The sequence below is a fragment of the Idiotropiscis lumnitzeri genome, chromosome 2 (assembly GCF_059441095.1).
Source record: "Idiotropiscis lumnitzeri isolate Australia: NSW breed Sydney's pygmy pipehorse chromosome 2, RoL_Ilum_1.0, whole genome shotgun sequence".
NCBI classification, from domain to species: Eukaryota; Metazoa; Chordata; class Actinopteri; order Syngnathiformes; family Syngnathidae; genus Idiotropiscis; species Idiotropiscis lumnitzeri.
The window spans coordinates 915,495-940,196 of NC_142392.1; the positions used below are offsets into that span (position 1 = coordinate 915,495).

At 39.2% G+C, this 24,702-nt stretch overlaps 6 long non-coding RNA genes across 33 annotated transcripts in view; 3 read left to right on the top strand and 3 right to left on the bottom strand.

The window, feature by feature from the left end:
• LOC148341081 (uncharacterized) lies at positions 1-7,582 on the bottom strand. Of its 10 annotated transcripts, none has more exons than XR_015842267.1 (9): positions 7,292-7,582; positions 7,056-7,079; positions 6,803-6,861; positions 6,082-6,460; positions 5,903-6,002; positions 5,628-5,823; positions 5,444-5,520; positions 1,079-1,199; positions 1-959 (listed from the first exon to the last, which is right to left on the bottom strand). It is a non-coding gene; the product is annotated as an uncharacterized LOC148341081 (long non-coding RNA). The 10 variants fall into 10 exon arrangements; XR_015842271.1 differs by having other exon boundaries at positions 6,803-6,988; positions 7,292-7,581; XR_015842270.1 differs by having other exon boundaries at positions 6,082-6,206; positions 6,272-6,988; positions 7,292-7,581.
• Positions 1,960-8,444, top strand: LOC148341082 (uncharacterized). 3 transcript variants are annotated; one of them, XR_015842308.1, is made up of 7 exons: positions 1,960-2,240; positions 2,824-2,915; positions 5,778-5,842; positions 5,921-6,025; positions 6,102-6,217; positions 6,313-6,899; positions 7,934-8,444. It is a non-coding gene; the product is annotated as an uncharacterized LOC148341082 (long non-coding RNA). The 3 variants fall into 3 exon arrangements; XR_015842307.1 differs by having other exon boundaries at positions 1,963-2,240; positions 6,102-6,585; positions 6,789-6,899; XR_015842306.1 differs by having other exon boundaries at positions 1,963-2,240; positions 6,102-6,899.
• On the bottom strand, positions 8,161-16,192 carry LOC148341083 (uncharacterized). 8 transcript variants are annotated; one of them, XR_015842246.1, is made up of 9 exons: positions 15,751-16,056; positions 15,515-15,538; positions 14,540-15,447; positions 14,364-14,460; positions 14,089-14,284; positions 13,905-13,981; positions 9,537-9,656; positions 9,293-9,417; positions 8,161-8,430 (listed from the first exon to the last, which is right to left on the bottom strand). It is a non-coding gene; the product is annotated as an uncharacterized LOC148341083 (long non-coding RNA). The 8 variants fall into 8 exon arrangements; XR_015842253.1 differs by lacking the exon at positions 8,161-8,430 and having other exon boundaries at positions 8,704-9,417; positions 14,540-14,918; positions 15,261-15,319; positions 15,751-16,192; XR_015842250.1 differs by lacking the exon at positions 8,161-8,430 and having other exon boundaries at positions 8,704-9,417; positions 14,540-14,664; positions 14,730-15,447; positions 15,751-16,055.
• On the top strand, positions 10,435-16,903 carry LOC148341084 (uncharacterized). Of its 3 annotated transcripts, none has more exons than XR_015842277.1 (7): positions 10,435-10,699; positions 11,290-11,381; positions 14,239-14,303; positions 14,382-14,483; positions 14,560-14,675; positions 14,771-15,357; positions 16,394-16,903. It is a non-coding gene; the product is annotated as an uncharacterized LOC148341084 (long non-coding RNA). The 3 variants fall into 3 exon arrangements; XR_015842276.1 differs by having other exon boundaries at positions 10,440-10,699; positions 14,560-15,043; positions 15,247-15,357; XR_015842275.1 differs by having other exon boundaries at positions 10,440-10,699; positions 14,560-15,357.
• LOC148341085 (uncharacterized) lies at positions 16,621-24,662 on the bottom strand. 6 transcript variants are annotated; one of them, XR_015842300.1, is made up of 10 exons: positions 24,209-24,661; positions 23,973-23,996; positions 23,719-23,777; positions 22,998-23,376; positions 22,822-22,918; positions 22,547-22,742; positions 22,363-22,439; positions 17,996-18,115; positions 17,752-17,876; positions 16,621-16,889 (listed from the first exon to the last, which is right to left on the bottom strand). It is a non-coding gene; the product is annotated as an uncharacterized LOC148341085 (long non-coding RNA). The 6 variants fall into 6 exon arrangements; XR_015842301.1 differs by lacking the exon at positions 16,621-16,889 and having other exon boundaries at positions 16,899-17,876; positions 22,998-23,122; positions 23,188-23,376; positions 24,209-24,662; XR_015842297.1 differs by lacking the exon at positions 16,621-16,889 and adding an exon at positions 18,227-18,345 and having other exon boundaries at positions 16,899-17,876.
• LOC148341086 (uncharacterized) overlaps positions 18,898-24,702 on the top strand; it is a 6,464-nt gene continuing 659 nt past the window's right edge. Inside the window, exons 1-6 of one of the 3 annotated variants that reach the window (XR_015842274.1) lie at positions 18,898-19,156; positions 19,747-19,838; positions 22,697-22,761; positions 22,840-22,941; positions 23,018-23,133; positions 23,229-23,815. This is a non-coding gene — a long non-coding RNA (uncharacterized LOC148341086). Of the gene's footprint in view, positions 19,157-19,746; positions 19,839-22,696; positions 22,762-22,839; positions 22,942-23,017; positions 23,816-24,702 lie in introns of all 3 variants that reach the window. The other 2 variants (XR_015842273.1, XR_015842272.1) reach the window with 2 other exon arrangements.

The following is a 24,702-nucleotide window of genomic DNA, read 5'->3' on the forward strand; positions in this document are numbered from 1 at the left end:
TTGGTTATGACAGCTTTATTTGGAGAAACACAAGATCAGCTGCAGACCGGATGAACCTGTCCCATGCGCAGCACTGTCGTTGACAAACAATACAATACACTACAATGGACGCTACAGCAGCCGACATTAAGAAATCATCTCATTGTGGGACCATCTGCTCATGCAAACAATCAAAAACTCGCTTCTGAGCGTATAAGCAATGTAACTAAATTAGCCACGGGTTTGAAGAAACAAAACAAAGTTTACGTAAACGCGCCGTTCAATCCAAACACTTCCTTGTTTTCATTGCATCGGGCTTTTCACTTCCGGGTTATATAAAGGTCATGGCTAAAAATACTTTATTTTCCAGACTGTCAAACAAACATTAACAACACACGGGATTAGAAAAAAAAAGAAACCACTGCAAAACAAAACCAATACATCGTCCGAGTTCAGTGGCTTCCTACGGTCTCGCCAACAATAAGACTTTAGGACCGACTTGGGAGCGTCTTCCGTTTATTGCATTCGACAATAGCCACAACACTCTTTTTCATGACATGTTTGACCACGCAATAGTTATCAGTTACCCGCCACCTGAATGTAGTTACAGCGATTCACTCCAGTACGGCAGCATATGTTGTGTTTTGCTCATTTCTCCTCCAAACGTTCGCATCTTCACTATATTTCATCTATGACGTGATTTGACCATGCAATAGTCAAGTAACGAAATCTTTGGTCGTGTTCATCACCCCCTCTTGCACGTACCTAATACCAAGAGTGCTCCAAAGATTTTTTTTACATCATACAGCGAACTTTTACACCTCAAATAAAAAAAACAGTTTGGCCGGAAGTTACCGTGTTGTAGTTACTTCCATTTGCCACGTGAGGACGATATTCCAATGCAATCCGTGTTTATTAGACGTTGTGAGTCAAATTTCTTTTCCAGTGACGAAATATTTGGTCGTGTTCATCACCTCCTCCTGTATATACATAAAACCAAAAGTTTCTCCTACGACGATTATTTTTTACATCGTACAACAAACTGTTTTAACTGAACGTGACGAAACCGTTTGGCCCGTTGAGACGTAGTTGTAGTTACCTCAATTTACCACCGGAGGGCGATATTCCAATGCAATCCGCGTTTGAGACGTTATAAATCAAGTTTTTTTTTTCCGATGACGAAATCTTTGGTCGTGTTCATCACCTCCTCCTGAATATACCTAAAAGCGAAAGTTTCCACAAAGACCATTATTATTATTATTTTTTTTATCATACAACGAACTTTCACCTCAAATAAAAAAAACAAAACAGTTTGACCACAGTTGTAGTTACTTCAATGTGCCACGGGAGGGCAATATTCCAATGCAATCCCTTTTTGTGACGTTAAAAAGTCCTTTTTTTCCCCAATGACGAAATATTTGGTCGTGTTCATCACCTCCTCCTGCACATACCTAAAACCAAAAGTTTCTCCTCAGAATATTATTTCTTACATCGTACAACAGACTGTTACAATTGAACTAGACGAAACAGTTTTGTATATCGTGTGCATTTATTTATCGCCGCACACATTAAATTAATGTATTATTTTTTTAAAATTGCAAACATTTTAGCTAGTAAGATGTTAGCACGCAAAAAAGATGTTAGCACGCCATGAGCTCAATTAGTCGCGTCTTTAAAAGGTTTCCGGTTGTGACGTCACACGTGGTGTTTTTTCTTCAAAAACATACAAAGAGAATTTCAAAACATCACAATACGACAGCTAATTATTTATTTTTGATTTTTAAATGAAGACAATGGATACCAGTTTGATACACGCCTGAAATACAACATTTTCTAATTACTTTTTGACTTTCAACGTTCCAATTTTTGCGCATGCGCGGAACAGCCTAGAAAAAATTATTTTTTTTTCTTTCGGTGGGGGACGAATATTTTCTTTTTTTAAAACTCTGTATGTGCCGTTTGACACTCTGTCCGTTTAGTTTGTTAATCGCTTCGTCAATGTTTTTTTTTATTTTTTATTTTTCAGTGTCGCTGCGACCCGGAAGTTAAATCCACCGGAAAAGGAAATGAGCAATTGTTTGTCTGGGTGGTTTGTTTGCTAATGTTGTTGTGTGGAATTCGAACAAACGCGCGAAGTTTTGTTAAGCTACGTTAGCTCAAAATAGTCTCTTTTTTTATAGTTTACATGTGCAAAGACGTCCGCGATGCAGGAATATTGTCTCCACGTCGGCTGTACGAAAGTGGCGACGTATTTTGCAAAGGTAACGCATGCTCATCTTTTCCACATTTTCACTGCTTGCTCCTCTAAAAATACTTTTCTTTAAAAAAACAAACATAATATACTATTTAGCGCGCCACTCTGGTGGCTTGTTTTGTTTTAATAAAAAAATTAGGTGCATTTGCAACTCTGCCATTTTAATGTAAAATTTCGTTCTTTATACATTAACGGCTACATTACGCCGCCGACTCCGTGTGATTTATATCTTTGCTGCTGTAACGCCTCAAATTTCCCCATTGTGGAACCAATAAAGGACATCTTTATCTTCTTTGCGATATCTTAAAATATAAATATATGTATTGTATGTTTTAAATGCATTTAAACATCACACCGACCTTAACAAGTGCATTTCCGCTTTCGATTAAAAAATGGACAGCCCGTCATCAAAACGAATGTTACATTTACTTATTAGCGGCAAAAACGTTGAAGAGTATTTTACTACTTCGCAGCGATTGGCTGGCAAGTCACGTTTTTTTCTTTATGCAAATTGACGCCTATGCAAATGAGGGCATATGCAAATGAGCTCACTCAATGTTTATGTTTTTGTCTATCTTTCATGGCTGGAGGATATTTCGGAAGCCAAACAACCAACAGATTCAGAGTTCTGGACATCTAGACTCGTCTGCACTCCAAAAACGGCAACTTTTTTTTTTGACAGGTGAGTGTTCTGTTTCAAGGCAAGGGACTCCATGCTCTGTGCTTAAGGGGATGGCATGCCAAATCACTCCAAAAAAATAATTTTGCCGATTTTCATTTTAATGAAACTTTATGTGCTTGGTAGTGATGGCATAACATTAAATCTGAAATTTGAGATCAATTAGAGCAGTTTTTAGGTACTACAAACTCACGCATATTAATGACTTTGGCGAAAAGGGGCGTGGTCACCTTACTTTAAGGCCTTTTCTTTCAGTAACTACTTTGTCAATCTTCACAAAACACATATTTTTGGAACGTGAACTTAACAAGGAATCCAAATCTGCAATCATTTAGCAGATCAGTGCATATTTTTTTAACAGCTGAGCTAATTAATATTCGGGTGGCTGTAACTCCAAAATCTCTGCTCTGATTGACCTCAAATTTGAGATTTAGTGTTGTGCAATCACTATCAACAAGTACAGCAAGTTTCATTAAAATCAAAATCGGCTTGGTTTTAAACCCACTGAGTGATTTGGCATTGAACTACCCCTTGAGGAGGTGAGTGTGATGCCACTTAGTCATTTGTCAGTGCCCCTTGACTTCTGCTTCATCTACTGCACACACACAAGCACGTCATTCAATGCTTTTGAACATTTGTTTTTTTTCTAAATGGTTTAAAAATATTTTTTTATTATCACGTTGCCAAAATAACACAGGCTTGTTTTTTGAAAATATTTTTGAAATAAAAAAAATATTTTGCATGCTAAAGAAAAAATAATCTTTTTTTTTTTTTAATCTTAAGCACATGTTCGGAAGCGTTGAATGATGTTCTTATTGTGTTTTAAAGTGTTGTGCAGTACTTGAAGCTTTGGCCTGTTGTGCTGATGTGACATCACTCACACTTCCTCAAGCACACACTGTGGCGTCGTCTGCTGCTGCTTCCATGTAGAGCCTGTCAGCCAGTGTTTGTTTGAAACTTAAGTCAAACCTCATTGCTAAAATGGTGTCAAATTGTTTAAAAAATAGCATGTTTGTTTAGTATATTGTTTAACTGTAATTGCACCCAGACTGAGTTTAAAAAAAAAAAAAAAGAATGTAAAAATTAAAAACTGTATTTATATATATTTTTTAAAAGTGTTGTTATGCGCAATTTGTTTTTTGACATGTTGTCATTTTTTGAATGGGTGCAACTGGACTATTTGAGATTTTGTTTGGTCTCTGATGCGAGCATAACCCAAACAGTCCTGTTGCCATCCATTCAACAAATGAGAACATGACAAAAACAAATTGTGGAGAACAACGCTTTAAAAAAATGTATATAAATAATTACAGTTTTTAATTTTTAAATTAAAAAAAAAAAACTCAGTCAGGGTGCAGTTCACAAGCAAAACACTGACTCCAATTACAGCTGAGCAATTTATTGTACAAAAACTGCTTTTTTTTTTTTAACAGTTTGACACCATTTCAGCAATATTGATGTGTGGCAAAAGTTAAACACTGGGTGACAGGCTGTACATGAAAGCAGCAGCAGAAATCGCCACAATGTGTGCTCGAGTCAGTCATGTCAGTTCGCTTTAACCTCTGCTTGATGTATGACATTTGGTGTAAAATGATATATTTGAAAAAAAAAAAATGGCTTCTCTTTAAAATATATTGTTTGAACTGTAATTTGAGTCTCCGTGTTTTATTGCTCATTACACCCTCGCTGAGTTGAAAATGGCCTTGTTCTGGATGCCAACTGGACTGTTCAGGTTGTGCTGGAAAACGTTTGGCCTCGGCTCCGAGCAGGCTTGTTTGTTTCATGCTCAAACAGCAGATGGCGAGCTGTCTTTGCTGGCGTTTGAGCATAAACACAAGAAGCCTGCTCGGACGAGAGGCCAAAAGTCTTCCAGCACGACCTGGACAGCCCGGTTGCCGTCCAATCACGGCCCGGAAAAAGCAAGTTAGTAGCCGCACCCACTTTGCAAATCTTGATTTGTCATGCAGATATTTTTACCATAACTCCGCCCACCTCTTGAAAAGACCAATCGGAATCCGTCATGCAAAATAATTTGCCTAACTCCGCCCACTCTGCCAAACCGACCAATCGGCTTGCCGGTATGCAAATTAATTTGCATAACCACGCCCACTTTCGGGCCCAAAATTCGGTTTTTGGGGGATAATTTGCATATCCACGCCCCTTTATGCTAATCTCAGCATTGTATGCTAATTTCTTTGCTTAACTCCACCTCCATGCACGCCCAACCAATCAGCTCGCTTGCTGCTTCTTAATTTGCATAGCCACACCCACTTTTTAACCAAAGCAACCAATCAGATGGCTGGCTGCTCCTCATTTGCATAATGCCCCACCCACTATCTTTCGCTCCACTTTTTTTTTGAGAATGAGGAGTTTATTTTATTTACTACAGAAGTTACAAGAATGCATGACAAGTAAATTTTTTTTTATTTGCGGAGTATATGGTGAAAGGCAAAAAAAACTCCAAAGAACACAAAAAAAGTTAAGAAATATGGAGAGGAAAAAAAAAAAAAAAAAAAAAAAAAAACCCTTACAAGTTGGAGTCAGACTGTTGTCTCCTTGGCGCTGCCTGGTGAAGTCGTCAGCCAGCAGGACCGAAGCGTGGAGGGCTCTACAAAATGAGAGAGAGTCCAAAGTCAAGGATGCCAGTCACTACCTGGAACATGCGAGTTAGAGAACATAGCTTGTGCAATCAACAGTTAACAAAATTGATCCTACCAGGGATGAAAAGGATCGAAGAGTTTGCACGGCTGCATTCACAGGAAGCCAACTCTGAAAGAGGAAAAACATTTTGAAGTGCAGTCAGAGCACGCACGTACACACGAGTGGTGCAACCGTCTCAAACTTGTCTCTTCCACTTCTTGGCAGGCTGCTCCCAAGTTGGCTTCAGAACCTTCTTGATGTGGTCCTCCAGCTGACGACACCGACACAGAGTAAGCAAAGAGCCCACAGTCAAAAAATAAGTCTGCACAACCAAGTTTTGTTAAACTGACCATTTATTTTACTTTCAGATTAAAAGTCAACTTGCACATGGGAGGGCTAAAAAAAAAAAGTAGCAGAGCGAGAACAGCTTGCACCATTGTGTCGTGACTTCTGGAAAACAAAAGAAAGACATTGTGAGTCCCAACATTTAAATACCTTCGTGTTTGAGATGAAACGCATGACCACAAACCTGTCAAAATCCCACTTCAGACATTTTGTCATGCTGGAACTTTCTGCTTGAAGACGAACAGTTGCCAGTCCTGCAAACTCCGCCATCATGTCAAACTGCTTCTGAGGACTCCACAGTGGACAAACCTAAACGAGAGGTAAGCACGAGACAAGTCCTGCTAATAATTTAATAAAGTTTATTCACAAGTCACCATGAAAGATTTCAGGTGCAATGACGACGTTGCACTTGCAGAAATTGCTCCTGCAGTTGCAAAATTTTGGTGGCCAGCATGCAGTCCGTGATGGCGCCTTCACTCGAAGTTCCGGCACGGTCAAAATAAAATAAAAAAAAGTTAACATCTCACAGAATGTTGACCATGGCGCCATGTTTCCTCCAGCACCTGCAACATCAAGCAAAAAATATTTAATTGACTTCAAGTCAGAGTAGTTTGCTGGTTCAGGTTGTCCAGGGCCAAGATGTGCTTTGGCGCCACCTGGTGGACACAAGCAGGAAGAAAACCAACATGTGAGTATTGGCACCGAATGGCAAATGTTCCTTTGGGAAGCGCATCTCAGTGCAGCTTTGGGAACTACAAAGGAGAAATTGGTTTAAAAAAATGTTCATGTCGGTCATTTTGTTTTGTTGAGTGATCAAACCTTCCATGTTGTAGCTTATCTTCACCATGTTCTGGAACAAATTAAAACACATCATATTTGTATGCATTTCAGTGTTTTTATCTCACCAGTGAAGAGAGCGGAGCTGAGCAGGACATTTCAGCAATGACCTGGAGCACGAAAAGGGCTGAAAGACAAATGGCATAGTTAGGAACATGGCATTAGGTGAGCGATATTGAATTGGAGGTGTTAAAAAAAAAAAAAAAAAGACGCCATTTTGGAGTAAATTTGGCCATTCGCTGCAGGATGCAAGCCTGTGGACAGAAATTAAAACAATTAATTTTCATTTGAATTGTGAACATACAAACGCTGGCAACCTACCTGCTGCCAAACGCGGCTGTTTTACTGCAATGCAAAAAATAAAAGTGCGTTAGTTTAAAATGTTCACAGCGTTTACTTACCGCTTTTAATCTCAAGCGTTTGTGTCATTATATCCCGTGTTTGGAATAATTCGACATTTGAGCTGCGAGATACAAAGGTTATTGCACGCTAAAAACTTCAATTAATGGTCAAAATTACAATAGGTCTAAAAAAAAAACCAAACTTTAAACACTCACTTTGCCAAACCTTTTGGTCATCTTGTCGAGACGTCGACGTGAAGCTGTCAGTTCGATGGAGAAAGAGGACGCTGGTTCAATTTGTCGCAGCTTAAATAGATTTTCGCTAACGACGTGGTCACGTGTTTCTTTTTTTCAAAAAACTTTATTCATACAAGAGAACAAGAAAACAAAAGGCTAAACTTTAAACAGAAAAACGAGAGAAAGACTAAGGGAAGCAGGCGGGGATCGATTCGACGCCGCTAAGAGTCGCTTGTCCCGCAATCCTCGACATTAACCGTTCGGCTATACTGCCACGACACTTCCGGTGTGTTTATTCAGTATAATTTGTCCATTTCCATTTACGACGACTGAATTCTATACTTAACACTATAAATGCAAACCATACACCGTAATTTGTTAAGCCAAAATTGGTCAAATGGTTTTCGACTGTCCGTTTGGTGTGGATATCTCCGGTTCGATTCCCGTTTTCTGCTTATGTGCATTTATGTGCAACTGTGGCGCAGCGAGCGAGACTCGAACCGGAATCACCTGAACCGGACGCCAACTTTTAGACCAGTCAACCAACATAGATGAAATTTTTCGAATTTTTTCGGTTGTATTTCTTTCTAATGTGTTTCCGTTTTCTATTTGTGTGTACAGACTCCATCAGTTTGCTAGTCTGGTGTGGTCCAGTGGTCTAAGCCAATAATTTCAGCTGCCGCTGACCTGATTCGACTCCTATTATTTTCCTCATGTCTATGTATGCTGAAAAAGGTTGCAAAGAGCAAGGGTCGAACTGGGTCACCGCGGTAACGGAATCCATCTCTTATACAATAGGACAACCGGCCGTGTCATTCCAGCCCAAAAAAATGAAAGTCATGAGTTCCTTGTCTTTTTTTTTTTTTTTTTTTTTTTTAATGCAAAATCGGGTGCTGGTTTTCTCCTTTCTCCACCACATCATCCACTGAACTTCGAATCCAAGGACGGCAGTCTTTTGCATCACGACCAAGTCAACCCTGGGTGCAGTTACTCCAGTCATCCACAGGAGAGCAGTACTGCATCACATCTAGTGCTCCAGCTGTTTCCTCGAAACTTATGTCTTGGTTTGCCTCTACCCACTATGATGTTTTTGTGTGACTCATTTGAACATAAAGAACCTGCAAAGATTGAACTTGGTTATGACAGCTTTATTTGGAGAAACACAAGATCAGCTGCAGACCGGATGAACCTGTCCCATGCGCAGCACTGTCGTTGACAAACAATACAATACACTACAATGTGGACGCTACAGCAGCCGACATTAAGAAATCATCTCATTGTGGGACCATCTGCTCATGCAAACAATCAAAAACTCGTTTCTGAGCGTATAAGCAATGTAACTAAATTAGCCACGGGTTTGAAGAAACAAAACAGTTTGCGTAAACGCGCCGTTCAATCCAAACACTTCCTTGTTTTCATTGCATCGGGCTTTTCACTTCCGGGTTATATAAAGGTCATGGCTAAAAATACTTTATTTTCCAGACTGTCAAACAAACATTAACAACACACGGGATTAAAAAAAAAAAGAAACCACTGCAAAACAATACCATTTCATCGTCCGAGTTCAGTGGCTTCCTACGGTCTCGCCAACAATAAGACTTTAGGACCGACTTGGGAGCGTCTTCCGTTTATTGCATTCGACAATAGCCACAACACTCTTTTTTCATGACATGTTTGACCACGCAATAGTTATCAGTTACCCGCCACCTGAATGTAGTTACAGCGATTCACTCCAGTACGGCAGCATATGTTGTGTTTTGCTCATTTCTCCTCCAAACGTTCGCATCTTCACTATATTTCATCTATGACGTGATTTGACCATGCAATAGTCAAGTTTTTTTTACAGTAACGAAATCTTTGGTCGTGTTCATCACCCCCTCTTGCACGTACCTAATACCAAGAGTGCTCCAAAGATTTTTTTTACATCATACAGCGAACTTTTATACCTCAAATAAAAAAAACAGTTTGGCCGGAAGTTACCGTGTTGTAGTTACTTCCATTTGCCACGTGAGGACGATATTCCAATGCAATCCGTGTTTATTAGACGTTGTGAGTCAAATTTCTTTTCCAGTGACGAAATATTTGGTCGTGTTCATCACCTCCTCCTGTATATACATAAAACCAAAAGTTTCTCCTACGACGATTATTTTTTACATCGTACAACAAACTGTTTTAACTGAACGTGACGAAACCGTTTGGCCCGTTGAGACGTAGTTGTAGTTACCTCAATTTACCACCGGAGGGCGATATTCCAATGCAATCCGCGTTTGAGACGTTATAAATCAAGTTTTTTTTTCCGATGACGAAATCTTTGGTCGTGTTCATCACCTCCTCCTGAATATACCTAAAAGCGAAAGTTTCCACAAAGACCAATATTATTATTTTTTTTTTATCATACAACGAACTTTCACCTCAAATAAAAAAAACAAAACAGTTTGACCACAGTTGTAGTTACTTCAATGTGCCACGGGAGGGCAATATTCCAATGCAATCCCTTTTTGTGACGTTAAAAAGTCCTTTTTTTCCCCAATGACGAAATATTTGGTCGTGTTCATCACCTCCTCCTGCACATACCTAAAACCAAAAGTTTCTCCTCAGAATATTATTTCTTACATCGTACAACAGACTGTTACAATTGAACTAGACGAAACAGTTTTGTATATCGTGTGCATTTATTTATCGCCGCACACATTAAATTAATGTATTGTTTTTTTTTAATTGCAAACATTTTAGCTAGTAAGATGTTAGCACGCAAAAAAGATGTTAGCACGCCATGAGCTCAATTAGTCGCGTCTTTAAAAGGTTTCCGGTTGTGACGTCACACGTGGTGTTTTTTCTTCAAAAACATACAAAGAGAATTTCAAAACATCACAATACGACAGCTAATTATTTATTTTTGATTTTTAAATGAAGACAATGGATACCAGTTTGATACACGCCTGAAATACAACATTTTCTAATTACTTTTTGACTTTCAACGTTCCAATTTTTGCGCATGCGCGGAACAGCCTAGAAATTTTTTTTTTTTTTTTCTTTCGGTGGGGGACGAATATTTTCTTTTTTTAAAACTCTGTATGTGCCGTTTGACACTCTGTCCGTTTAGTTTGTTAATCGCTTCGTCAATGTTTTTTTTTATTTTTTATTTTTCAGTGTCGCTGCGACCCGGAAGTTAAATCCACCGGAAAAGGAAATGAGCAATTGTTTGTCTGGGTGGTTTGTTTGCTAATGTTGTTGTGTGGAATTCGAACAAACGCGCGAAGTTTTGTTAAGCTACGTTAGCTCAAAATAGTCTCTTTTTTTTTATAGTTTACATGTGCAAAGACGTCCGCGATGCAGGAATATTGTCTCCACGTCGGCTGTACGAAAGTGGCGACGTATTTTGCAAAGGTAACGCATGCTCATCTTTTCCACATTTTCACTGCTTGCTCCTCTAAAAATAGACTTTTCTTTAAAAAACAAACATAATATACTATTTAGCGCGCCACTCTGGTGGCTTGTTTTGTTTTAATAAAAAAATTAGGTGCATTTGCAACTCTGCCATTTTAATGTAAAATTTCGTTCTTTATACATTAACGGCTACATTACGCCGCCGACTCTGTGTGATTTATATCTTTGCTGCTGTAACGCCTCAAATTTCCCCATTGTGGGACCAATAAAGGACATCTTTATCTTTATCTTCTTTGCGATATCTTAAAATATAAATATATGTATTGTATGTTTTAAATGCATTTAAACATCACACCGACCTTAACAAGTGCATTTCCGCTTTCGATTAAAAAATGGACAGCCCGTCATCAAAACGAATGTTACATTTACTTATTAGCGGCAAAAACGTTGAAGAGTATTTTACTACTTCGCAGCGATTGGCTGGCAAGTCACGTTTTTTTCTTTATGCAAATTGACGCCTATGCAAATGAGGGCATATGCAAATGAGCTCACTCAATGTTTATGTTTTTGTCTATCTTTCATGGCTGGAGGATATTTCGGAAGCCAAACAACCAACAGATTCAGAGTTCTGGACATCTAGACTCGTCTGCACTCCAAAAACGGCAACTTTTTTTTTTGACAGGTGAGTGTTCTGTTTCAAGGCAAGGGACTCCATGCTCTGTGCTTAAGGGGATGGCATGCCAAATCACTCCAAAAAAATAATTTTGCCGATTTTCATTTTAATGAAACTTTATGTGCTTGGTAGTGATGGCATAACATTAAATCTGAAATTTGAGATCAATTAGAGCAGTTTTTAGGTACTACAAACTCACGCATATTAATGACTTTGGCGAAAAGGGGCGTGGTCACCTTACTTTAAGGCCTTTTCTTTCAGTAACTACTTTGTCAATCTTCACAAAACACATATTTTTGGAACGTGAACTTAACAAGGAATCCAAATCTGCAATCATTTAGCAGATCAGTGCATATTTTTTTAACAGCTGAGCTAATTAATATTCGGGTGGCTGTAACTCCAAAATCTCTGCTCTGATTGACCTCAAATTTGAGATTTAGTGTTGTGCAATCACTATCAACAAGTACAGCAAGTTTCATTAAAATCAAAATCGGCTTGGTTTTAAACCCACTGAGTGATTTGGCATTGAACTACCCCTTGAGGAGGTGAGTGTGATGCCACTTAGTCATTTGTCAGTGCCCCTTGACTTCTGCTTCATCTACTGCACACACACAAGCACGTCATTCAATGCTTTTGAACATTTGTTTTTTTTCTAAATGGTTTAAAAATATTTTTTTATTATCACGTTGCCAAAATAACACAGGCTTGTTTTTTGAAAATATTTTTGAAATAAAAAAAAATATTTTGCATGCTAAAGAAAAAATAATCTTTTTTTTTTTTTTTTTTTTAATCTTAAGCACATGTTCGGAAGCGTTGAATGATGTTCTTATTGTGTTTTAAAGTGTTGTGCAGTACTTGAAGCTTTGGCCTGTTGTGCTGATGTGACATCACTCACACTTCCTCAAGCACACACTGTGGCGTCGTCTGCTGCTGCTTCCATGTAGAGCCTGTCAGCCAGTGTTTGTTTGAAACTTAAGTCAAACCTCATTGCTAAAATGGTGTCAAATTGTTTAAAAAATAGCATGTTTGTTTAGTATATTGTTTAACTGTAATTGCACCCAGACTGAGTTTAAAAAAAAAAAAAAAGAATGTAAAAATTAAAAACTGTATTTATATATATTTTTTAAAAGTGTTGTTATGCGCAATTTGTTTTTTGACATGTTGTCATTTTTTGAATGGGTGCAACTGGACTATTTGAGATTTTGTTTGGTCTCTGATGCGAGCATAACCCAAACAGTCCTGTTGCCATCCATTCAACAAATGAGAACATGACAAAAACAAATTGTGGAGAACAACGCTTTAAAAAAATGTATATAAATAATTACAGTTTTTAATTTTTAAATTAAAAAAAAAAAACTCAGTCAGGGTGCAGTTCACAAGCAAAACACTGACTCCAATTACAGCTGAGCAATTTATTGTACAAAAACTGCTTTTTTTTTTTTAACAGTTTGACACCATTTCAGCAATATTGATGTGTGGCAAAAGTTAAACACTGGGTGACAGGCTGTACATGAAAGCAGCAGCAGAAATCGCCACAATGTGTGCTCGAGTCAGTCATGTCAGTTCGCTTTAACCTCTGCTTGATGTATGACATTTGGTGTAAAATGATATATTTGAAAAAAAAAAAAAGGCTTCTCTTTAAAATATATTGTTTGAACTGTAATTTGAGTCTCCGTGTTTTATTGCTCATTACACCCTCGCTGAGTTGAAAATGGCCTTGTTCTGGATGCCAACTGGACTGTTCAGGTTGTGCTGGAAAACGTTTGGCCTCGGCTCCGAGCAGGCTTGTTTGTTTCATGCTCAAACAGCAGATGGCGAGCTGTCTTTGCTGGCGTTTGAGCATAAACACAAGAAGCCTGCTCGGACGAGAGGCCAAAAGTCTTCCAGCACGACCTGGACAGCCCGGTTGCCGTCCAATCACGGCCCGGAAAAAGCAAGTTAGTAGCCGCACCCACTTTGCAAATCTTGATTTGTCATGCAGATATTTTTACCATAACTCCGCCCACCTCTTGAAAAGACCAATCGGAATCCGTCATGCAAAATAATTTGCCTAACTCCGCCCACTCTGCCAAACCGACCAATCGGCTTGCCGGTATGCAAATTAATTTGCATAACCACGCCCACTTTCGGGCCCAAAATTCGGTTTTTGTGGGATAATTTGCATATCCACGCCCCTTTATGCTAATCTCAGCATTGTATGCTAATTTCTTTGCTTAACTCCACCTCCATGCACCCCCAACCAATCAGCTCGCTTGCTGCTTCTTAATTTGCATAGCCACACCCACTTTTTAACCAAAGCAACCAATCAGATGGCTGGCTGCTCCTCATTTGCATAATGCCCCACCCACTATCTTTCACTCCACTTTTTTTGAGAATGAGGAGTTTGTTTTATTTTATTTACTAAAGAAGTTACAAGAATGCATGACAAGTAAGATTTTTTTATTTGCAAAGTATATGGTGAAAGGCAAAAAAAACTCCAAAGAACACAACAAAAGTTAAAAACTATGGAGGAAAAAAAAAAAAAACCCTTACAAGTTGGAGTCAGACTGTTGTCTCCTTGGCGCTGCCTGGTGAAGTCGTCAGCCAGCAGGACCGAAGCGTGGAGGGCTCTACAAAATGAGAGAGAGTCCAAAGTCAAGGATGCCAGTCACTACCTGGAACATGCGAGTTAGAGAACATAGCTTGTGCAATCAACAGTTAACAAAATTGATCCTACCAGGGATGAAAAGGATCGAAGAGTTTGCACGGCTGCATTCACAGGAAGCCAACTCTGAAAGAGGAAAAACATTTTGAAGTGCAGTCAGAGCACGCACGTACACACGAGTGGTGCAACCGTCTCAAACTTGTCTCTTCCACTTCTTGGCAGGCTGCTCCCAAGTTGGCTTCAGAACCTTCTTGATGTGGTCCTCCAGCTGACGACACCGACACAGAGTAAGCAAAGAGCCCACAGTCAAAAAATAAGTCTGCACAACCAAGTTTTGTTAAACTGACCATTTATTTTACTTTCAGATTAAAAGTCAACTTGCACATGGGAGGGCTAAAAAAAAGTAGCAGAGCGAGAACAGCTTGCACCATTGTGTCGTGACTTCTGGAAAACAAAAGAAAGACATTGTGAGTCCCAACATTTAAATACCTTCGTGTTTGAGATGAAACGCATGACCACAAACCTGTCAAAATCCCACTTCAGACATTTTGTCATGCTGGAACTTTCTGCTTGAAGACGAACAGTTGCCAGTCCTGCAAACTCCGCCATCATGTCAAACTGCTTCTGAGGACTCCACAGTGGACAAACCTAAACGAGAGGTAAGCACGAGACAAGTCCTGCTAATAATTTAATAAAGTTTATTCACAAGTCACCATGAAAGATTTCAGGTGCAATGACGACGTTGCACTTGCAGAAATTGCTCCTGCAGTTGCAAAATTTTGGTGGCCAGCATGCAGTCCGTGATGGCGCCTTCACTCGAAGTTCCGGCACGGTCAAAATAAAATAAAAAAAAGTTAACATCTCACAGAATGTTGACCATGGCGCCATGTTTCCTCCAGCACCTGCAACATCAAGCAAAAAATATTTAATTGACTTCAAGTCAGAGTAGTTTGCTGGTTCAGGTTGTCCAGGGCCAAGATGTGCTTTGGCGCCACCTGGTGGACACAAGCAGGAAGAAAACCAACATGTGAGTATTGGCACCGAATGGCAAATGTTCCTTTGGGAAGCGCATCTCAGTGCAGCTTTGGGAACTACAAAGGAGAAATTGGTTAAAAAAAATGTTCATGTCGGTCATTTTGTTTTGTTGAGTGATCAAACCTTCCATGTTGTAGCTTATCTTCACCATGTTCTGGAACAAATTAAAACACATCATATTTGTATGCATTTCAGTGTTTTTATCTCACCAGTGAAGAGAGCGGAGCTGAGCAGGACATTTCAGCAATGACCTGGAGCACGAAAAGGGCTGAAAGACAAATGGCATAGTTAGGAACATGGCATTAGGTGAGCGATATTGAATTGGAGGTGTTAAAAAAAAAAAAAAAAAAGACGCCATTTTGGAGTAAATTTGGCCATTCGCTGCAGGATGCAAGCCTGTGGACAGAAATTAAAACAATTAATTTTCATTTGAATTGTGAACATACAAACGCTGGCAACCTACCTGCTGCCAAACGCGGCTGTTTTACTGCAATGCAAAAAATAAAAGTGCGTTAGTTTAAAATGTTCACAGCGTTTACTTACCGCTTTTAATCTCAAGCGTTTGTGTCATTATATCCCGTGTTTGGAATAATTCGACATTTGAGCTGCGAGATACAAAGGTTATTGCACGCTAAAAACTTCAATTAATGGTCAAAATTACAATAGGTCTAAAAAAAAAACCAAACTTTAAACACTCACTTTGCCAAACCTTTTGGTCATCTTGTCGAGACGTCGACGTGAAGCTGTCAGTTCGATGGAGAAAGAGGACGCTGGTTCAATTTGTCGCAGCTTAAATAGATTTTCGCTAACGACGTGGTCACGTGTTTCTTTTTTTTCAAAAAACTTTATTCATACAAGAGAACAAGAAAATAAAAGGCTAAACTTTAAACAGAAAAACGAGAGAAAGACTAAGGGAAGCAGGCGGGGATCGATTCGACGCCGCTAAGAGTCGCTTGTCCCGCAATCCTCGACATTAACCGTTCGGCTATACTGCCACGACACTTCCGGTGTGTTTATTCAGTATAATTTGTCCATTTCCATTTACGACGACTGAATTCTATACTTAACACTATAAATGCAAACCATACACCGTAATTTGTTAAGCCAAAATTAGTCAAATGGTTTTCGACTGTCCGTTTGGTGTGGATATCTCCGGTTCGATTCCCGTTTTCTGCTTATGTGCATTTATGTGCAACTGTGGCGCAGCGAGCGAGACTCGAACCGGAATCACCTGAACCGGACGCCAACTTTTAGACCAGTCAACCAACATAGATGAAATTTTTCGAATTTTTTCGGTTGTATTTCTTTCTAATGTGTTTCCGTTTTCTATGTGTGTGTACAGACTCCATCAGTTTGCTAGTCTGGTGTGGTCCAGTGGTCTAAGCCAATAATTTCAGCTGCCGCTGACCTGATTCGACTCCTATTATTTTCCTCATGTCTATGTATGCTGAAAAAGGTTGCAAAGAGCAAGGGTCGAACTGGGTCACCGCGGTAACGGAATCCATCTCTTATACAATAGGACAACCGGCCGTGTCATTCCAGCCCAAAAAAATGAAAGTCATGAGTTCCTTGTCTTTTTTTTTTTTTTTTTTTTTTTAATGCAAAATCGGGTGCTGGTTTTCTCCTTTCTCCACCACATCATCCACTGAACTTCGAATCCAAGGACGGCAGTCTTTTGCATCACGACCAAGTCAACCCTGGGTGCAGTTACTCCAGTCATCCACAGGAGAGCAGTACTGCATCACATCTAGTGCTCCAGCTGTTTCCTCGAAACTTATGTCTTGGTTTGCCTCTACCCACTATGATGTTTTTGTGTGACTCATTTGAACATAAAGAACCTGCAAAGATTGAACTTGGTTATGACAGCTTTATTTGGAGAAACACAAGATCAGCTGCAGACCGGATGAACCTGTCCCATGCGCAGCACTGTCGTTGACAAACAATACAATACACTACAATGTGGACGCTACAGCAGCCGACATTAAGAAATCATCTCATTGTGGGACCATCTGCTCATGCAAACAATCAAAAACTCGCTTCTGAGCGTATAAGCAATGTAACTAAATTAGCCACGGGTTTGAAGAAACAAAACAGTTTGCGTAAAGGCGCCGTTCAATCCAAACACTTCCTTGTTTTCATTGCATCGGGCTTTTCACTTCCGGGTTATATAAAGGTCATGGCTAAAAATACTTTATTTTCCAGACTGTCAAACAAACATTAACAACACACGGGATTAAAAAAAAAAAGAAACCACTGCAAAACAATACCATTTCATCGTCCGAGTTCAGTGGCTTCCTACGGTCTCGCCAACAATAAGACTTTAGGACCGACTTGGGAGCGTCTTCCGTTTATTGCATTCGACAATAGCCACAACACTCTTTTTTCATGACATGTTTGACCACGCAATAGTTATCAGTTACCCGCCACCTGAATGTAGTTACAGCGATTCACTCCAGTACGGCAGCATATGTTGTGTTTTGCTCATTTCTCCTCCAAACGTTCGCATCTTCACTATATTTCATCTATGACGTGATTTGACCATGCAATAGTCAAGTTTTTTTTACAGTAACGAAATCTTTGGTCGTGTTCATCACCCCCTCTTGCACGTACCTAATACCAAGAGTGCTCCAAAGATTTTTTTTACATCATACAGCGAACTTTTATACCTCAAATAAAAAAAACAGTTTGGCCGGAAGTTACCGTGTTGTAGTTACTTCCATTTGCCACGTGAGGACGATATTCCAATGCAATCCGTGTTTATTAGACGTTGTGAGTCAAATTTCTTTTCCAGTGACGAAATATTTGGTCGTGTTCATCACCTCCTCCTGTATATACATAAAACCAAAAGTTTCTCCTACGACGATTATTTTTTACATCGTACAACAAACTGTTTTAACTGAACGCGACGAAACCGTTTGGCCCGTTGAGACGTAGTTGTAGTTACCTCAATTTACCACCTGAGGGCGATATTCCAATGCAATCCGCGTTTGAGACGTTATAAATCAAGTTTTTTTTTCCGATGACGAAATCTTTGGTCGTGTTCATCACCGCCTCCTGAATATACCTAAAAGCGAAAGTTTCCACAAAGACCAATATTATTTTTTTTTTTTTATCATACAACGAACTTTCACCTCAAATAAAAAAAACAAAACAGTTTGACCACAGTTGTAGTTACTTCAATGTGCCACGGGAGGGCAATATTCCAATGCAATCCCTTTTTGTGACGTTAAAAAGTCCTTTTTTTCCCCAATGACGAAATATTTGGTCGTGTTCATCACCTCCTCCTGCACATACCTAAAACCAAAAGTTTCTCCTCAGAATATTATTTCTTACATCGTACAACAGACTGTTACAATTGAACTAGACGAAACAGTTTTGTATATCGTGTGCATTTATTTATCGCCGCACACATTAAATTAATGTATTGTTTTTTTTTAATTGCAAACATTTTAGCTAGTAAGATGTTAGCACGCAAAAAAGATGTTAGCACGCCATGAGCTCAATTAGTCGCGTCTTTAAAAGGTTTCCGGTTGTGACGTCACACGTGGTGTTTTTTCTTCAAAAACATACAAAGAGAATTTCAAAACATCACAATACGACAGCTAATTATTTATTTTTGATTTTTAAATGAAGACAATGGATACCAGTTTGATACACGCCTGAAATACAACATTTTCTAATTACTTTTTGACTTTCAACGTTCCAATTTTTGCGCATGCGCGGAACAGCCTAGAAAAAATTTTTTTTTTTTCTTTCGGTGGGGGACGAATATTTTCTTTTTTTAAAACTCTGTATGTGCCGTTTGACACTCTGTCCGTTTAGTTTGTTAATCGCTTCGTCAATGTTTTTTTTTATTTTTTATTTTTCAGTGTCGCTGCGACCCGGAAGTTAAATCCACCGGAAAAGGAAATGAGCAATTGTTTGTCTGGGTGGTTTGTTTGCTAATGTTGTTGTGTGGAATTCGAACAAACGCGCGAAGTTTTGTTAAGCTACGTTAGCTCAAAATAGTCTCTTTTTTTTATAGTTTACATGTGCAAAGACGTCCGCGATGCAGGAATATTGTCTCCACGTCGGCTGTACGAAAGTGGCGACGTATTTTGCAAAGGTAACGCATGCTCATCTTTTCCACATTTTCACTGCTTGCTCCTCTAAAAATAGACTTTTCTTTAAAAAACAAACATAATATACTATTTAGCGCGCCACTCTGGTGGCTTGTTTTGTTTTAATAAAAAAATTAGGTGCATTTGCAACTCTGCCATTTTAATGTAAAATTTCGTTCTTTATACATTAACGGCTACATTACGCCGCCGACTCTGTGTGATTTATATCTTTGCTGCTGTAACGCCTCAAATTTCCCCATTGTGGGACCAATAAAGGACATCTTTATCTTTATCTTCTTTGCGATATCTTAAAATATAAATATATGTATTGTATGTTTTAAATGCATTTAAACATCACACCGACCTTAACAAGTGCATTTCCGCTTTCGATTAAAAAATGGACAGCCCGTCATCAAAACGAATGTTACATTTACTTATTAGCGGCAAAAACGTTGAAGAGTATTTTACTACTTCGCAGCGATTGGCTGGCAAGTCACGTTTTTTTCTTTATGCAAATTGACGCCTATGCAAATGAGGGCATATGCAAATGAGCTCACTCAATGTTTATGTTTTTGTCTATCTTTCATCGCTGGAGGATATTTCGGAAGCCAAACAACCAACAGATTCAGAGTTCTGGACATCTAGACTCGTCTGCACTCCAAAAACGGCAACTTTTTTTTTTGACAGGTGAGTGTTCTGTTTCAAGGCAAGGGACTCCATGCTCTGTGCTTAAGGGGATGGCATGCCAAATCACTCCAAAAAATTAATTTTGCCGATTTTCATTTTAATGAAACTTTATGTGCTTGGTAGTGATGGCATAACATTAAATCTGAAATTTGAGATCAATTAGAGCAGTTTTTAGGTACTACAAACTCACGCATATTAATGACTTTGGCGAAAAGGGGCGTGGTCACCTTACTTTAAGGCCTTTTCTTTCAGTAACTACTTTGTCAATCTTCACAAAACACATATTTTTGGAACGTGAACTTAACAAGGAATCCAAATCTGCAATCATTTAGCAGATCAGTGCATATTTTTTTAACAGCTGAGCTAATTAATATTCGGGTGGCTGTAACTCCAAAATCTCTGCTCTGATTGACCTCAAATTTGAGATTTAGTGTTGTGCAATCACTATCAACAAGTACAGCAAGTTTCATTAAAATCAAAATCGGCTTGGTTTTAAACCCACTGAGTGATTTGGCATTGAACTACCCCTTGAGGAGGTGAGTGTGATGCCACTTAGTCATTTGTCAGTGCCCCTTGACTTCTGCTTCATCTACTGCACACACACAAGCACGTCATTCAATGCTTTTGAACATTTGTTTTTTTTCTAAATGGTTTAAAAATATTTTTTTATTATCACGTTGCCAAAATAACACAGGCTTGTTTTTTGAAAATATTTTTGAAATAAAAAAAAATATTTTGCATGCTAAAGAAAAAATAATCTTTTTTTTTTTTTTTTTTTTTAATCTTAAGCACATGTTCGGAAGCGTTGAATGATGTTCTTATTGTGTTTTAGTGTTGTGCAGTACTTGAAGCTTTGGCCTGTTGTGCTGATGTGACATCACTCACACTTCCTCAAGCACACACTGTGGCGTCGTCTGCTGCTGCTTCCATGTAGAGCCTGTCAGCCAGTGTTTGTTTGAAACTTAAGTCAAACCTCATTGCTAAAATGGTGTCAAATTGTTTAAAAAATAGCATGTTTGTTTAGTATATTGTTTAACTGTAATTGCACCCAGACTGAGTTTAAAAAAAAAAAAAAAGAATGTAAAAATTAAAAACTGTATTTATATATATTTTTTAAAAGTGTTGTTATGCGCAATTTGTTTTTTGACATGTTGTCATTTTTTGAATGGGTGCAACTGGACTATTTGAGATTTTGTTTGGTCTCTGATGCGAGCATAACCCAAACAGTCCTGTTGCCATCCATTCAACAAATGAGAACATGACAAAAACAAATTGTGGAGAACAACGCTTTAAAAAAATGTATATAAATAATTACAGTTTTTAATTTTTAAATTAAAAAAAAAAAACTCAGTCAGGGTGCAGTTCACAAGCAAAACACTCAGACTCCAATTACAGCTGAGCAATTTATTGTACAAAAACTGCTTTTTTTTTTTTAACAGTTTGACACCATTTCAGCAATATTGATGTGTGGCAAAAGTTAAACACTGGGTGACAGGCTGTACATGAAAGCAGCAGCAGAAATCGCCACAATGTGTGCTCGAGTCAGTCATGTCAGTTCGCTTTAACCTCTGCTTGATGTATGACATTTGGTGTAAAATGATATATTTGAAAAAAAAAAAAGGCTTCTCTTTAAAATATATTGTTTGAACTGTAATTTGAGTCTCCGTGTTTTATTGCTCATTACACCCTCGCTGAGTTGAAAATGGCCTTGTTCTGGATGCCAACTGGACTGTTCAGGTTGTGCTGGAAAACGTTTGGCCTCGGCTCCGAGCAGGCTTGTTTGTTTCATGCTCAAACAGCAGATGGCGAGCTGTCTTTGCTGGCGTTTGAGCATAAACACAAGAAGCCTGCTCGGACGAGAGGCCAAAAGTCTTCCAGCACGACCTGGACAGCCCGGTTGCCGTCCAATCACGGCCCGGAAAAAGCAAGTTAGTAGCCGCACCCACTTTGCAAATCTTGATTTGTCATGCAGATATTTTTACCATAACTCCGCCCACCTCTTGAAAAGACCAATCGGAATCCGTCATGCAAAATAATTTGCCTAACTCCGCCCACTCTGCCAAACCGACCAATCGGCTTGCCGGTATGCAAATTAATTTGCATAACCACGCCCACTTTCGGGCCCAAAATTCGGTTTTTGTGGGATAATTTGCATATCCACGCCCCTTTATGCTAATCTCAGCATTGTATGCTAATTTCTTTGCTTAACTCCACCTCCATGCACCCCCAACCAATCAGCTCGCTTGCTGCTTCTTAATTTGCATAGCCACACCCACTTTTTAACCAAAGCAACCAATCAGATGGCTGGCTGCTCCTCATTTGCATAATGCCCCACCCACTATCTTTCACTCCACTTTTTTTGAGAATGAGGAGTTTGTTTTATTTTATTTACTAAAGAAGTTACAAGAATGCATGACAAGTAAGATTTTTTTATTTGCAAAGTATATGGTGAAAGGCAAAAAAAACTCCAAAGAACACAACAAAAGTTAAAAACTATGGAGGAAAAAAAAAAAAAAACCCTTACAAGTTGGAGTCAGACTGTTGTCTCCTTGGCGCTGCCTGGTGAAGTCGTCAGCCAGCAGGACCGAAGCGTGGAGGGCTCTACAAAATGAGAGAGAGTCCAAAGTCAAGGATGCCAGTCACTACCTGGAACATGCGAGTTAGAGAACATAGCTTGTGCAATCAACAGTTAACAAAATTGATCCTACCAGGGATGAAAAGGATCGAAGAGTTTGCACGGCTGCATTCACAGGAAGCCAACTCTGAAAGAGGAAAAACATTTTGAAGTGCAGTCAGAGCACGCACGTACACACGAGTGGTGCAACCGTCTCAAACTTGTCGCTTCCACTTCTTGGCAGGCTGCTCCCAAGTTGGCTTCAGAACCTTCTTGATGTGGTCCTCCAGCTGACGACACCGACACAGAGTAAGCAAAGAGCCCACAGTCAAAAAATAAGTCTGCACAACCAAGTTTTGTTAAACTGACCATTTATTTTACTTTCAGATTAAAAGTCAACTTGCACATGGGAGGGCTAAAAAAAAGTAGCAGAGCGAGAACAGCTTGCACCATTGTGTCGTGACTTCTGGAAAACAAAAGAAAGACATTGTGAGTCCCAACATTTAAATACCTTCGTGTTTGAGATGAAACGCATGACCACAAACCTGTCAAAATCCCACTTCAGACATTTTGTCATGCTGGAACTTTCTGCTTGAAGACGAACAGTTGCCAGTCCTGCAAACTCCGCCATCATGTCAAACTGCTTCTGAGGACTCCACAGTGGACAAACCTAAACGAGAGGTAAGCACGAGACAAGTCCTGCTAATAATTTAATAAAGTTTATTCACAAGTCACCATGAAAGATTTCAGGTGCAATGACGACGTTGCACTTGCAGAAATTGCTCCTGCAGTTGCAAAATTTTGGTGGCCAGCATGCAGTCCGTGATGGCGCCTTCACTCGAAGTTCCGGCACGGTCAAAATAAAATAAAAAAAAGTTAACATCTCACAGAATGTTGACCATGGCGCCATGTTTCCTCCAGCACCTGCAACATCAAGCAAAAAATATTTAATTGACTTCAAGTCAGAGTAGTTTGCTGGTTCAGGTTGTCCAGGGCCAAGATGTGCTTTGGCGCCACCTGGTGGACACAAGCAGGAAGAAAACCAACATGTGAGTATTGGCACCGAATGGCAAATGTTCCTTTGGGAAGCGCATCTCAGTGCAGCTTTGGGAACTACAAAGGAGAAATTGGTTAAAAAAAATGTTCATGTCGGTCATTTTGTTTTGTTGAGTGATCAAACCTTCCATGTTGTAGCTTATCTTCACCATGTTCTGGAACAAATTAAAACACATCATATTTGTATGCATTTCAGTGTTTTTATCTCACCAGTGAAGAGAGCGGAGCTGAGCAGGACATTTCAGCAATGACCTGGAGCACGAAAAGGGCTGAAAGACAAATGGCATAGTTAGGAACATGGCATTAGGTGAGCGATATTGAATTGGAGGCGTTAAAAAAAAAAAAAAAAAAGACGCCATTTTGGAGTAAATTTGGCCATTCGCTGCAGGATGCAAGCCTGTGGACAGAAATTAAAACAATTAATTTTCATTTGAATTGTGAACATACAAACGCTGGCAACCTACCTGCTGCCAAACGCGGCTGTTTTACTGCAATGCAAAAAATAAAAGTGCGTTAGTTTAAAATGTTCACAGCGTTTACTTACCGCTTTTAATCTCAAGCGTTTGTGTCATTATATCCCGTGTTTGGAATAATTCGACATTTGAGCTGCGAGATACAAAGGTTATTGCACGCTAAAAACTTCAATTAATGGTCAAAATTACAATAGGTCTAAAAAAAAAACCAAACTTTAAACACTCACTTTGCCAAACCTTTTGGTCATCTTGTCGAGACGTCGACGTGAAGCTGTCAGTTCGATGGAGAAAGAGGACGCTGGTTCAATTTGTCGCAGCTTAAATAGATTTTCGCTAACGACGTGGTCACGTGTTTCTTTTTTTTCAAAAAACTTTATTCATACAAGAGAACAAGAAAATAAAAGGCTAAACTTTAAACAGAAAAACGAGAGAAAGACTAAGGGAAGCAGGCGGGGATCGATTCGACGCCGCTAAGAGTCGCTTGTCCCGCAATCCTCGACATTAACCGTTCGGCTATACTGCCACGACACTTCCGGTGTGTTTATTCAGTATAATTTGTCCATTTCCATTTACGACGACTGAATTCTATACTTAACACTATAAATGCAAACCATACACCGTAATTTGTTAAGCCAAAATTAGTCAAATGGTTTTCGACTGTCCGTTTGGTGTGGATATCTCCGGTTCGATTCCCGTTTTCTGCTTATGTGCATTTATGTGC